Below are 14,416 nucleotides of genomic sequence, written 5' to 3' on the forward strand. Positions count from 1 at the left end.
GGGGTATTCAACTCCAGGGATGAGTCGAAAAATAAATCTTTATTGTTTCTACCTCCTCTTTTTTATGAAGAGAATGAATCTTTTTATCGAAGGCTCATAAAAAAATGGGTCCGGACCTCTTGCGGGAATGATTTGGAAGATCCAAAACCAAAAATAGTGGTATTTGCTAGCAACAACATAATGGAGGCAGTCAATCAATATAGATTGATCCGAAATCTGATTCAAATCCAATATAGCACCTATGGGTACATAAGAAATGTATTGAATCGATTCATTAAAAAGAATCGATTCGATCGCAACTTCGAACATGGAATTCAAAGGTATCAAATAGAAAATGATACTATGAATCATAGAACTATAATGAAATACACGATCAACCACCAGTTATCAAATTTGAAAAAGAGTCAAAAGAAATGGTTCGATCCTCTTATTTTGATTTCTCGAACCGAGAGATCCATGAATCAGGATCTTAATGCATGTAGATACAGATGGTCCAATGGGAGCAAGAATTTCCAGGAACATTTAGAACTTCTCAGTTCTGAGCAGAATAGCCGTTTTCAAGTAGTGTTCGATCGATTACGTATTAATCAATATTCGATTGATTGGTCTGAGGTTGAGGTTATCGACAAAAAAGATTTGTCTAAGTTACTTTGTTTCTTTTTGTCCAAGTTACTTCCTTTTTTGTCCAAGTTTCTTCTCTTTTTGTCTAACTCACTTCCTTTTTTCTTTGTGAGTTTCGGGAGTATCCCCATTCATAGGTCCGAGATCCACATCTATGAATTGAAAGGTCCGAATGATCCACTCTGTAATCAGTTGTTAGAATCAATAGGTCTTCAAATCGTTCATTTGAAAAAATTGAAACCCTTCTTATTGGATGGCCGTGATACTTCCCAAAAATCGAAATTCTTGATCAATGGAAGAACAATATCACCATCTTTTTTCAATAAGATACCAAAGTGGATGATTGACTCATTCCATACTAGAAAGAATCGCAGGAAATCTTTTGATAACACGGATTCCTATGTTTCAATGATATCCCACGATCAAGACAATTGGCTGAATCCCGTGAAACCATTTCATAGAAGTTCATTGATATCCTCTTTTTTTAAAGCAAATCGACTTCGATTCTTGAATAATCAATATCACTTATGTTTTTATTGTAACAAAAGATTCCCTTTTTTTGTGGAAAGGGCCTGTATCAATAATTATTATTTTACGTATGGACAATTGAACAAGAATCCCCTCGTTACAAGATTTCTTCTTCATATAGATAAAATAGAGATGTCTCCTACGTTACCCGAACTATGCGTAAGTAGCGACGTAATTTCATAGAGTCATTCGGTCTGAATGCTACATCTATCATTATTTTGGACCCTATTCCCCTCTTTGGGCTTCTATTGAATCGAGAAATAGGTTTGATTGTCCATATTTTTGATAGAATATATATAAGATATCCTACAGATTGGTTGAAATTGAATAATCTATTTAGAATTCTATCTAATTTTGAAATTTTTCATTATTCTATCTAATATTAACATAACCTATTCTATGAGAGATTCTTTTATATTTCAAAATCCAAGGTATAATATTATTATGTATAGTATTCTAAATCTAGAATACTAATAAATGCGATATACAGTTCTTTACTTGGGCGGTTCAAATATCTCTATTCCGTACCTATTCATTTCTGAGTCTTTTGAAATAACTAAAGCATATGGAGTTTTTGGAACTACAATTGATATTCAAAGGTACGCGAAGGGGAACACCATTTGCCGCCCAAACCGCAGCAGGAAATGTTAGCTGCTGCTTGTGAAGTATGGAAGGCGATCAAATTTGAATTCCCAGCAATGGATACTTTGTAATAGCAATGAGATTCCCCAATATCATGCTAAGAATAGCTAGGATTTCCAGAAGAAGATGCCAATCAAATTTTAGTAAACAATTTCTACTTAGTCTATTTAGTACTTAGTCTATTTATAAAGTAGAACATTTTTATCAGTCTCTTTTTTTTATTTAATGAATAATGATATCTTCTTTATATTGCTATTTTCGATTATTCCAATAATAAAATTTTGAAACATTAAAAAAAAGTAAGTGGACCTAACCCATTGAATCAGAACTATATCTTTTTTTTATTCATTTGGTCAACGTCCTCCCACACCACCATTGCGTATTGTTATTTATCGGATATAGAATAAAATAGATCCACTTCTTTTTGTTCCTACTGAATAGAATTGTTCCATTTTTCCTAAAAACCTAGAACAAATATAAATCCTTTACCAGATATAATTGACTGCAAAGGGGGTTCCATAGTATATTTTTTAGTATCTTTTTTCTAGTGCAATAAAGTTACATAGTGTCTATTTTTTGCTGAAAAAAAAAAGAGGGGTATTCTCATGGGTTTGCCTTGGTATCGTGTTCATACTGTTGTATTAAATGATCCCGGCCGCTTACTTTCTGTCCGAAACCAACGCTTTGATTTTCTGTTGACTAATAGTTCGAGTAAGTCTTGAATGAGCCCCCCGAAAGCTTGATGTAAATAAACGAATTTTTGTCCTACGTTTCCGAGCTATATATCCTCGTTTAATTCTGGTCATTGAGTAAATTATACTTTGATGAATAACAATTCGATTTTTTTCTTTCAATTATTCTTTTTTCCTGCCTAGTCTATTAATAACAAAAATGGATTCTTCCAATGTATAAAGTAAGAATTTCATGTGTTGTTGAACAGAAATACAGAAGCAACGGGAAGAACACCTGGTAGAGAAACCCAATCCTGAGTGAAATAAATCCCACGGCTTCGATCTTTTTCAATAAAATCATCACGTAATAAATCAACAAAACCTAAAGTAATATCTCTTTCCCCTTCAAGTTTACCTACTACGGTATCGGCGTGAATATGATCTCCACCAGACAAACGTAACGCTTTAGCTAGTACACGAAAGTGCATACCATGATTCTTCTGTCTATCGATAACTGCGTGCATTGCACGATGGATATGAAGAAGTAGTCCATTATCCCGGCAATAATGAGCCAAACTAGTATTTGCAGTGAATCCCCCTGTTAAGTAATCGTGCATTACGATAGGAGCGCCCAATTCTCTAGCAAATACAGCTCTTTTTATCATTTCTTCGCATGTACCTGCAGTAGCGTTCAAGTAATGCCCTTTGATTTCACCAGTTTCGGCCTGGGATTTAAAAATTGCTTCGGCACAAAATAAGAAACGGTCTCTCCAACGCATAAATGGTTGAGAATTCACATTTTCATCATCTTTGGTAAAATCAAGTCCACCGCGAAGACATTCATAAACTGCTCTACCATAATTCTTCGTGGATAACCCCAATTTTGGTTTAATAGTACATCCCAATAGGGGGCGACCATACTTGTTTAATTTATCTCTTTCAACTTGGATGCCATGAGGCGGACCTTGGAAAGTTTTAATATAAGAGATAGGGATTCGCAAATCTTCCAGACGTAGGGCGCAAAGGGCCTTGAACCCAAATACATTACCTACAATGGAAGTAAACATGTTAGTAACAGAACCTTCCTCAAAAAGGTCTAAAGGATAAGCTACATAGGCAATATATTGATTTTCTTTGCCAGCAACCGGCTCGATGTTGTAGCATCGTCCTTTGTAACGATCAAGACTGGTAAGCCCATCGGTCCAAACAGTTGTCCATGTACCAGTAGAAGATTTGGCAGCTACCGCGGCACCCGCTTCTTCCGGAGGAACTCCAGGTTGAGGAGTTACTCGGAATGCTGCCAAGATATCAGTATCTTTTGTTTCATACTCAGGAGTATAATAAGTCAATTTATAATCTTTAACACCAGCTTTGAACCCAACACTTGCTTTAGTCTCTGTTTGTGGTGACAATCATCCTTGTTAGATCGTCAATATTGTACCCAGGGTGTCTTTCGAGTATACCGAATCAGTATAGCTATCCTTCTTCGGACACAGCAACGAAATTAAAAGATTCGTGCTGAGATCAAGTACTAGATTCTTTCTAACTTGGTTGTTGGTTGTATCAATGCAATGTACTCAATACAAAATTCCGCAAAGTTTAAGAGTCTAATGGATCTTTATAGTATAAGATGAAGGTTCTCCACATGTTATTAATTAATATATATTCAATATTAGCTTCGGATTACAAACCGAAGATCAATTAAATTGTGACTCCCACGGACTGACTTGTATTTGTTTTTGATAATTCATGACATAGATTCTCCTATTTTATTTCTCCAATTCAATTAGATGCCAAATCCGGAAAGAGTGGTTGTGGAAGATGTTTTCTTGTTGTTACCCCCTTTTTTTGAAGAAAGAGTTGAATTGGTTAGTTATCCAGTAACAAGTAAAAAAAATAGCAGTAATCGATACTTTCTATTTGATGACAGAAAAAAAGACTCTTTCGTGGTTGATAGAGTTTTCTTTTTAAATAAGATATGGAAAGACAAAAAAACTGCGGAACCCGAGTTTGAGGGATGGGATCTCATATCCTTTTTCTTCTGTTGTAGTATAGTAAAGGAATGGAATCCACGACTAAATCTAATGATAAAAAAGTGAAAGGGCATTCTAAGGTAACTCGTTTTTTGTTTTAAATAAAAAAATAGAACAAATTACATACAATAAAAAAGAGGGGGGCCCGATTTTTTCGATTTTTTTCCATAGAAATTCAAGAATTAAGTTAAACAACAAAGTTCTTTTTTATTATTATAAAAAAAATTATTGTATTAATATCTTTTTTTTAATTCTTTATTTAAAATTATTAAATATTTCGAAATAGAACTGAATAAATATTCTATTTTAGAATAGAAAGAAGAAATAGAAATATTCTAGAAACTAGAAATAAAAAAATAATTTGAAATTCTTTTTGGATTATTTTACTCAACTTACGAGTTGCTCAAAAAATCTGTTGATTTTGAACCACAGGATGGATAGTTGTCATAGGTGATGAATTGATTTCTTACCGATGTCACACTACTGATCTTGGTGTATTAGGAAGCATATGCTATATAGTAAACTAGACACAACACTCAAGAAATAACTGTTTTTTTTAAGGCCTAAAGGTCTTCCAGGGGTGCAACTCAAAGCCACCGCTGTTCTTCTTGGGATAGTACCGATCAGACTCAACATAGGTGGCATCACCATCCCAATTCTCAGGGTTGGTGGTTCTTCCATAGTCTACTACTTCAACCGTCTCGTCATCATGGCGAGGTTGGAGAGGATAGCCATAGTTTTGACATCCCTCGTCTTCCCCATAAACTGTTGCCTTCTTGCCGAAGGCAATATGGACACTGGGGTAACGACTAACGAGGGACGTCAGTTATTTCGCTAGGCGCCCTGTGCACTCTAGATATGTGTTCATGGTAGTCCTGGGATCTACGCATTTTTCTCTTTTTTTCTCTCACTACTTGTTCTTCAGGTTTAAGCATGAGCACATATGGTAATTGTGCTAGCACAAAGTGCAATTTATAGACCATTTAGAGAGATATTTATGCACTATTTTATTCCCTAAGATTGAATCTAGGTGAATGCTATAGTGCCTATTATTTTGTACCTAAGTTACTAAAAGAGATAAATAAATAATATTTAATAAATTTTACATGATTTACCTTTTACTTTAAATATTTTATTTTTTACTTTAAAAGAAAAGTTAGGCAATTTACACATTATAACAAAGGTACTATAAAACTCACCTTGAATCTAATTCCCTGGCTTTTTGTAAATTTCAACAGTAGATTTGACCTGTAACTTAGATTCCGTTACTTTACTTCAATGTCCGTGTGGCATGCTAAATAGTAGGGGTGGAAGTGAGTAGAAAGAACTGAAATATGGAGTAACATTTAAACACATAATAATAATAGTAATAATAATATTAAATGGAATTGCATCTTCTAAAATTAAAGTATTAACTACTTTTAGATTATTAATTTTTATTGCGTGCGAGTGATGATATATTTCGAACACAATTCTCATCTAATATTCTTTTGACATATTTTTTTTTTGTTGGCTAACTCTATCTTAATAAAAAATAAAAAAAAACTTCCATAGACATGTTTGGATATATTTAAATATCTTCAAGTTTCAACGTGTTTAACTTTAATCTTTATATAAGTTCTTAAAAAAATTAGAAATAATATATTATTCTTTTTATTAAAAATTATCTTAAATATTTTATATAATTAAAAAAATATTTTAAAAATATTAATTTTTACTTTAATATCAAGATATCTTTATAATTTATCTAAAAAAATACTTTATATTTATATATATGTCATGTTTTTATGTTTTACAAAAAAAAAAATCAAAATTAGGTGTTTGTTCATACCCTAACCCAAATGCAGCCATGCCTAATAAGGATAAAGGCCCCTCAAAGATAGTCTATTCCATTCACCCGACCTTCTAAAGAGGTCGAACACAAAAAAATGGTCCAATTCTTCTTATCTAAATAAGTAACTGCCTCCCTAAATCTCTCCTAAACTCCTACTATCTCTATTTCTCGTAAAAGATAGACTCCAACAAACTTGCAAAAAAAAGAAATGGGCTATCCACCAATAAATGTGAAACTACTAAAAAAGGTGGTTATCTTTTTACTATAAATACACTGACACCCCTCAGGTATACTAGTGTGCAAAATTTAACTCCGCACAACTGAACCGGCAAGTGCACCGGGTCGTCCAAGTAATACCTCAGGTGAGTGAGGGTCGAATCCCACGGAGATTAATGGATTGAGCAACAATTGCTATCTTGTAAATCTTAGTCAGGCGATTAGAAAAGATGGCTGAAAGATCAAAACCGTTGGCTTAGATTTTCAGAAAATAGTTCCATTGCAAGTATAGTTCCAAGCCAACAAGTAATGCTCAAATCAAAGCTTAGTTTTCTCAAGTACAAAACATAAACCAAGTAATGAAACCTCGGGTCGTTCTCCCTAGGAATGTAATTGAAGTGTCACTTTCGTGGTTGTGAGGAAAAAGGGTTTTCAATGAAAGAACTAAAGATTAAAAGAACTAAGAAATCAAAGAACTATGAAATGGTCAAAATTGATATTAATGCAACTAAATAGGGAGATAAGATCAAAACTTAGTTGAAATGCTATGTATGCATACTTGACTTGGGAATGAGACTACAAGGAATTCTATCATCGTCATAACCACATACTTGGGAATGAGACTACAAGGAATTCTATCAAAACTTAGTAGAAATGAAGAAACTACCCAACACTACTCATACTCCTAAAATTATGGAAATTTGTAAAAAATAAAGTTCTAAGTCCTAATGCCTTCATATGGTTTCAATTCCCCTTGATATAGCACTTTCCATTCAGCATCAAGCCTCCCAAAAATGGGCCAAAGGCCCCCGAAAACATGGATCACGTGTTTCATTAATGAAACCACGTGCAGGGATCTGTGCGTATGCACAGATGTGTGCGAACGCACACTTCGCTGAATGTTCACTTGTGCGTACGCACTGGATGCTGTGTGTACGCACACATAGCTGTGTGCTTCTCCTTTGTTTTCTTCATGTGTTCTCCCTTTGTACATGCTTCCTTCCGCTTTTGCCTTGCCAATCTTGCCTCTAGGACCTAAAATCGTTCAACAAACATGTCATGGCATCGAATGGCAGAAAAGTCGAATTAAGATCACTAATTTAAGCACAAAAATATATGTTTTCGCATTTAGGATCAATTTGGGGAGATAACACAAAATTATGCTATTTTGGTGAATAAGTGAAAGTTTATGTGATGGAATCCATCCAAATTAAGGCAAAATATCTCATCAAATTTGGACTCATCAATTCTCCAACACTTAAACGATAGCATGTCCTCATGCTAGCCTGATGACTTGCATCATATACCCTTCTTTCTTGCATAAAGAAGACCATAAAAGAGCACAAATCTCATTTGATCAGTACAGTTCATGCATTATTTGATAAATATTATGGTACACTACTTTGAGAAGAGTTGTGCTGAATTACAGGTGAAAATGGTATCAAAAATGGGAAGAAGACAAACAAGAAGCTAGGCGTGTGAAACTAGTGTGCCACTTGAGGGCAAATGCCACAAAAATGCACTAGCGTGGCATGCCAGGAGCTAAGCATAGCACGCCAATACTAAATTTCAGAAGGTAGATCCAAGCATGCATGTGGGCGTGGCACGCCAGGGATTGGGCGTGGCATGCTAGTAATAGATTCCAGAGAGCAAAAAGGGGAACACAAGAAGGGCGTGGCACGCCAGGCTGGGCGTGGCATGCCGGATCCATCAACTACTATGGGCGTGCCAATTGAAGTTGAAGGCGTGGCACGCCAGCTCCAGAAAGCCACTTTGGCGTGCCACTTGAAGACCCAGGCGTGGCACGCCAAGCTTGAAGAGTGAACAAATACATGGGCGTGCCACTTGAGCAACGTGGTGTGGCACGCTGGTACAATGACCCAGAGAAGGGGCTGAAGGCAAGGGAAGACTGGGCGTGCCACTTGAAGTCGAAGGCGTGGCATGCCAACCTCTCAACCTCACTTAGGCGTGCCACTTGAGCAACCAGGCGTGGCATGCCAATGCACAAGACAACACAAGCAAGAACTGGGCGTGCCACTTGGTGTCGAAGGCGTGGCACGCCAGTTCCAAAAAGTCACTTTGGCGTGCCACTTGAAGGCCAAGGCGTGGCACACCAACCCCTGGAACAAGACAGGATCATGGGCGTGGCACGCCATCCTTCAGGCGTGGAACGCTGGTATAACTTTCCAGAGAGGGTGGAAGAGGCCAATTACATGGGGGCGTGCCACTTGAGCTCGAAGGCGTGGCACGCCAACACAAGAATTCCACTTCGGCGTGCCACTTGAGTTCGAAGGCATGCCATGCCAAGGTTGAAAGAGGGACGAGCGTGCCACTTGAGGGATTGAGCGTGGCACGCCAAGCCATTTTGAAGGGCACGTGACACGCCTGAGACATGCTAGCTAAAGGGTCACGTTTATTGAGTGCTTCCTTTCCCTCCAAAATGTAATTTTCCCTTTTTCACTTTTGTAATTCTTTTATTTTACTAGGAGTAGTATATATACCCCAAAAGAGTACTGAAGAAGAGGTTAGGCCGTGAGTTCTAGATCCACTTTACATTCCATTTTTTGTACTTTCTAAGCTATGGGTAGCTAACTTCCCTTTCATTGAGAGAGGGAGCTCTGTTGTACTTGATGGATTCATAATAGTGAAATTCTTCTTCTCTTCATCTTCTCTTGATTTGCTAGAAGGAATTTCGTTCTTAATGCTTAGTGTTCAATTATCTTGGGAAAGAGATTGAATACAATTGGGTTTTATGGGAACCTTGGGAAAGGAAACATGAAACCATGTTTGAAATCCCTTCTCACATTTGAGTAGATTATGGGTTTTGGTGATGGGATACGTGACATATAATCCCCCCTCTACCTGGATCTACAAAGGTGTGTAATCATGGACCAAGCATATCTCTCTTCATGAGCAATTAGACCAAGGAATTGGCTATTGATCAAGATCTGAGAGATTGAATCACCAAGGGATTAGGGATCAATCAATCATGATTGCCAAGAGGTCAGTGAGTTGCATGATTGAAGAAGATCTAAGCTAGATTTGATCCAAAGAGGCAACATCTCCCAATCTCAATGAATTCCCCCATTCTTATCTATCCATTTCTTTATAGCTCAATTTTCCCTTCAGTAATTCCCCATTCCCATTTACATTCAAGTCATTTATGATTCAGCAATTTACATTCTACAATTTCCATTCCTGCACTTTATTGCTTTTCTTTACATTCTAGTCATTTACATTTATGCCATTTACAATTCTGCACTTCACACTATTATTGATCCGCTTGACTAATTCATCAATCAATTAAAACTGCTTGGGTTTGCCAATCTCTGTGGATACGATCCCACTCCACTGTGGGTTATCACTTGACGAAAAGAACTCGTTCACTAAATTTTTAAAAGGGGGTAGTGAATGAGAGTCATCAAGTTTTATGGTGCCGTTAACTTAAACTTTGCTTGTCCCTAAGCAAATAAAGAATCATGCAATAGAGTTTGACAAACCAAGGTGAGAAGAGTAGCAATTTTTATGTTCATGGTTGGCTAGTTTCTTATGCATGCTACAATCACAAAAGACATTCAAATGATTGTTTCTTTGATGAGCGGATAATTTATACGCTTCTTGGCATTGTTTTTAGTATGTTTTTAGTATGTTTTAGTTAGTTTTTATTATATTTTTATTAGATTTTATTTAAAATTCACCTTTCTGGACTTTACTATGAGTTTGTGTGTTTTTCTATGATTTCAGGTATTTTCTGGCTGAAATTGAGGGACCTGAGCAAAAATCTGATTCAGAGGCTGAAAAAGGACTGCAGATGCTGTTGGATTCTGACCTCCCTGCACTCGAAGTGGATTTTCTGGAGCTACAGAAGCCCAATTGGCAAGCTCTTAATTGCGTTAGAAAGTAGACATCCTGGGCTTTCCAGCAATATATAATAGTCCATACTTTGCCCGAGATTTTGATGGCCCAAACCGGCGTTCCAAATCAGCTCAAGACTGCCCGACGTTTAACGCCGGAACAGGCACAGAAGTGGGAGTTAAATGCCCAAACTGGCACAAAAGCTGGCGTTTAACTCCAAGAAAAGTCTCTACACGAAAATGCTTCAATGCTCAGCCCAAGCACACACCAAGTGGGCCTGGAAGTGGATTTTTACGTCATTTACTCATTTTTGTAAACCCCAAGCTACTAGTTCTCTATAAATAGGACCTTTTGCTATTGTATTTTCATCTTTGGATGTCGAGTTCTTAGATCATAGGGGCTGGCCTCTCGACCATGCCTAGACCTTGTTCTTATGTATTTTCAACGGTGGAGTTTCTACACACCATAGATTAAGGTGTGGAGCTCTGCTGTACCTCGAGTATTAATGCAATTACTATTGTTTTTCTATTCAATTCAGCTTATTCTTGTTCTAAGATATCACTTGTTCCTCAACTTGATGAATGTGATGATCCGTGAGACTCATCATCATTCTCACCTATGAACGTGTGCCTGACATCCACCTCCGTTCTACCTTAGATTGAGTGGATATCTCTTGGATTCCTTAATCAGAATCTTCGTGGTATAAGCTAGAATTGATGGCGGCATTCTTGAGAATCCGGAAGGTCTAAACCTTGTCTGTGGTATTCTGAGTAGGATTCAAGGATTGAATGACTGTGACGAGCTTCAAACTCGCGATTGTGGGGTGTTAGTGACAGACGCAAAAGAATCACTAGATTCTATTCCGACATGATCGAGAACCGACAGATGAATAACCGTGCTGTGATAGAGCGCATTGAACATTTTCACTGAGAGGATGGGACTGTAGCCATTGACAATGGTGATGCCCAACATACAGCTTGCCATGGAAAGGAGTAAGAAGGATTGGATGAAGACAGTAGGAAAGCAGAGAGACGGAAGGGACAAAGCATCTCCATACGCTTATCTGAAATTCTCACCAATGAATTACATAAGTATCTTTATCTTTATTTTATGTTTTATTCATTTTTTAATTATCAATCCTCCATAACCATTTGAATATGCCTGACTGAGATTTACAAGATGACCATAGCTTGCTTCATACCAACAATCTCCGTGGGATCGACCCTTACTCGTGTAAGGTTTATTACTTGGACGACCCAGTGCACTTGCTGGTTAGTTGTGCGAAGTTGTGATAAAGAGTTGAGATTACAATTGAGCGTACCATGTTGATGGCGCCATTGATGATCACAATTTCGTGCACCATGTTTTTGGTGCCGTTGCTGGGGATTGTTCAAGTTTGGACAACTGACGGTTCATCTTGTTGCTTAGATTAGGTATTGTTCTTCAGAGTTCTTAAGAATGAATTCTAGAGTTTCAGGTGAGGTTTTCATCATCACCAAAGCTGATTGATTCTCATCAATTTAGCTCTTGAATGTAATGTCCTGCTGAAGCTTGGCTAACCATGTCTAATCTTTTTAGACTGCAGCTTTAGACTAACATTGCATGATTCCTGGAATTCTCATTAAGAATTTTGAAATCCTTATTTTTCTTTTCCACTCAATTTTTGAAAAATCCAAAAAAATTATAAAATCTTAAAATCAAAAATATTTTTATGTTTCTTGTTTGAGTCTAGTGTCTAATTTTCAGTTTGGTGTCAATCGCATGTTTCTGTTCTTCTTGCATTTTTCGAATTCATTCATGTGTCTTCATTGATCTTCAAGTTGCGCTTGATGATTTTCTTGCTCTGATCTTTAAATTCTCTTGTCTTGAGTGCTTTGTTGTTTCTCATATGCACTCTCAATTCGTTAGTGTCAATAGTATACAAACTTCTAAGTTTGGTGTCTTGCATGCATTGTTTATTTGATCTTAGTGGCATTTTGATTATTCCTCATCATTAAAAATTCAAAAAAAAATTTTTAATTTGTGTCTTTTCAAGTCAATAATACAGAGAATTGAAGATTCAGAACATACAGCAGAGGAATTACACAGAAAAAGGTGGGCGTTCAAAACACCCAGTGAGGAAGGAAAACTGGCGTTTAAACGCCAGCCAGGGTACCTGGCTGGGCGTTTAACGCCCAAAAGAGTAGCATTTTGGGCGTTAAACGCCAGAATGGATACCATTCTGGGCGTTTAACGCCAGGATGGCACAAGAGGGAAGATTTTGTTTTTAATTCAAAATTTTTTTTTCAAGTTTTCATAATTTTTCAAAATCAAATCTTTTTCAAATCATATCTTTTCAATCATATATTTTCAAAATCAATTTCTTTCCATTTTTCAAAAATACTTGCTAACAATTAATGACTTGATTTAACATTTCAAGTATGTTGCCTTTTCTGTTGAGAAAGGTTTAATGTCTAAATCATATCTTTTAAATTTCTTGTTAGCCAAGTCATTAATTTTAAAAATAAAATCTTTTTAAATTATTTTTCAATCATATATTTTTAATCACATATTTTTCAAAATAGTTTTCAATCATATGTTTTTGATTTCTAATTTCAAAATCTTTTTCAAAAATCACTTTATTTCTTTCTCAATCTTAGTTTTCGAAAATCAATCATCAAATTTTCAAAATTTCTTTTAATTATTTTAAAATCTTTTACTTTAATTTCAAAAAAATTCTTTCCCTCTTCTTACATCCTTCTATTTATGGACTAACACTCCTCCTCAATACACAATTCGAACTCTATCCCTCTTGATAAGTTTGAATTCTTCTACCTCCTCCTTCTATTCTTCTTTTCCTCTGACACCTCAAAGAATCTCTATACTGTGACATAGAGGATTCCATATTTTCTTGTTCTCTTCTCTTTCATATGAGCAGGAGCAAAGACAAAAGCATTCTTGTTGAGGATAACCCTGAACCTGAAAGGACCTTGAAGCGAAAGCTAAGAGAAGCTAAAGCACTACTCTTTGTAGAGGACCTAACAAAAATCTTCAAACAAGAAGAAGACATGGCAGCCGAAAACAACAACAATCCAACAATGCAAGAAAGGTGCTGGGTGACTTTACTGCACCTACTCCCGACTTCTATGGGAGAAGCATCTCTATCCCTGCCATTGGAGCAAACAAATTTGAGCTTAAGCCTCAATTAGTTTCTCTAATGCAACAGAATTGCAAGTTCCATGGACTTCCATTGGAAGATCCTCATCAGTTCTTATCTGAATTCTTGTAAATCTGTGACACTGTCAAGACCAATGGGGTTGACCCTGAGGTCTACAGACTTATGCTATTCCCTTTTGCTGTAAGAGACAGAGCTAGGATATGGTTGGACTCACAACCTAAAGAAAGCCTGAACTCTTGGGAAAAGCTAGTCAATGCCTTCTTGGCAAAGTTCTTTCCACCTCAAAAATTGAGTAAGCTTAGAGTGGAAGTCCAAACCTTCAGACAGAAGGAAGGTGAATCCCTCTATGAAGCTTGGGAAAGATACAAACAATTGATCAGAAAATGTCCTTCTGACATGCTTTCTGAATGGAGCATCATAGGTATCTTCTATGATGGTCTGTCTGAACTGTCCAAGATGTCATTGGACAGCTCTGTAGGAGGATCTCTTTATCTGAAGAAGACGCCTGCAGAAGCTCAAGAACTCATTGAAATGGTTGCAAAAAACCAATTCATGTACACTTCTGAAAGGAATCCGGTGAACAATGGGACAAATCAAAAGAAAGGAGTTCTTGAGATTGATACTCTGAATGCCATATTGGCTCAGAACAAAATATTGACTCAGCAAGTCAATATGATTTCTCAAAGTCTGTCTGGAATGCAAGCTGCACCAGGCAGTACTAAGGACGCTTCATCTGAAGAAGAAGCTTATGATCCTGAGAACCCATCACTGGAAGAGGTGAATTACATGGGAGAACCCTATGGAAATACCTATAATCCTTCATGGAGAAATCATCCAAATCTCTCATGGAAGGATCAAC

At 36.7% G+C, this 14,416-nt stretch overlaps 1 non-coding gene across 1 annotated transcript; it reads right to left on the minus strand.

Annotated features, from left to right (window-relative positions):
• Positions 1–13,851: 13,851 nt before the first annotated feature.
• Positions 13,852–13,959, minus strand: LOC112715911 (small nucleolar RNA R71). Its single transcript, XR_003160059.1, has one exon. It is a non-coding gene; the product is annotated as a small nucleolar RNA R71 (small nucleolar RNA).
• Positions 13,960–14,416: the final 457 nt, after the last annotated feature.

This window comes from Arachis hypogaea, chromosome 1 (genome assembly GCF_003086295.3).
Source record: "Arachis hypogaea cultivar Tifrunner chromosome 1, arahy.Tifrunner.gnm2.J5K5, whole genome shotgun sequence".
Taxonomy (NCBI): Eukaryota; Viridiplantae; Streptophyta; class Magnoliopsida; order Fabales; family Fabaceae; genus Arachis; species Arachis hypogaea.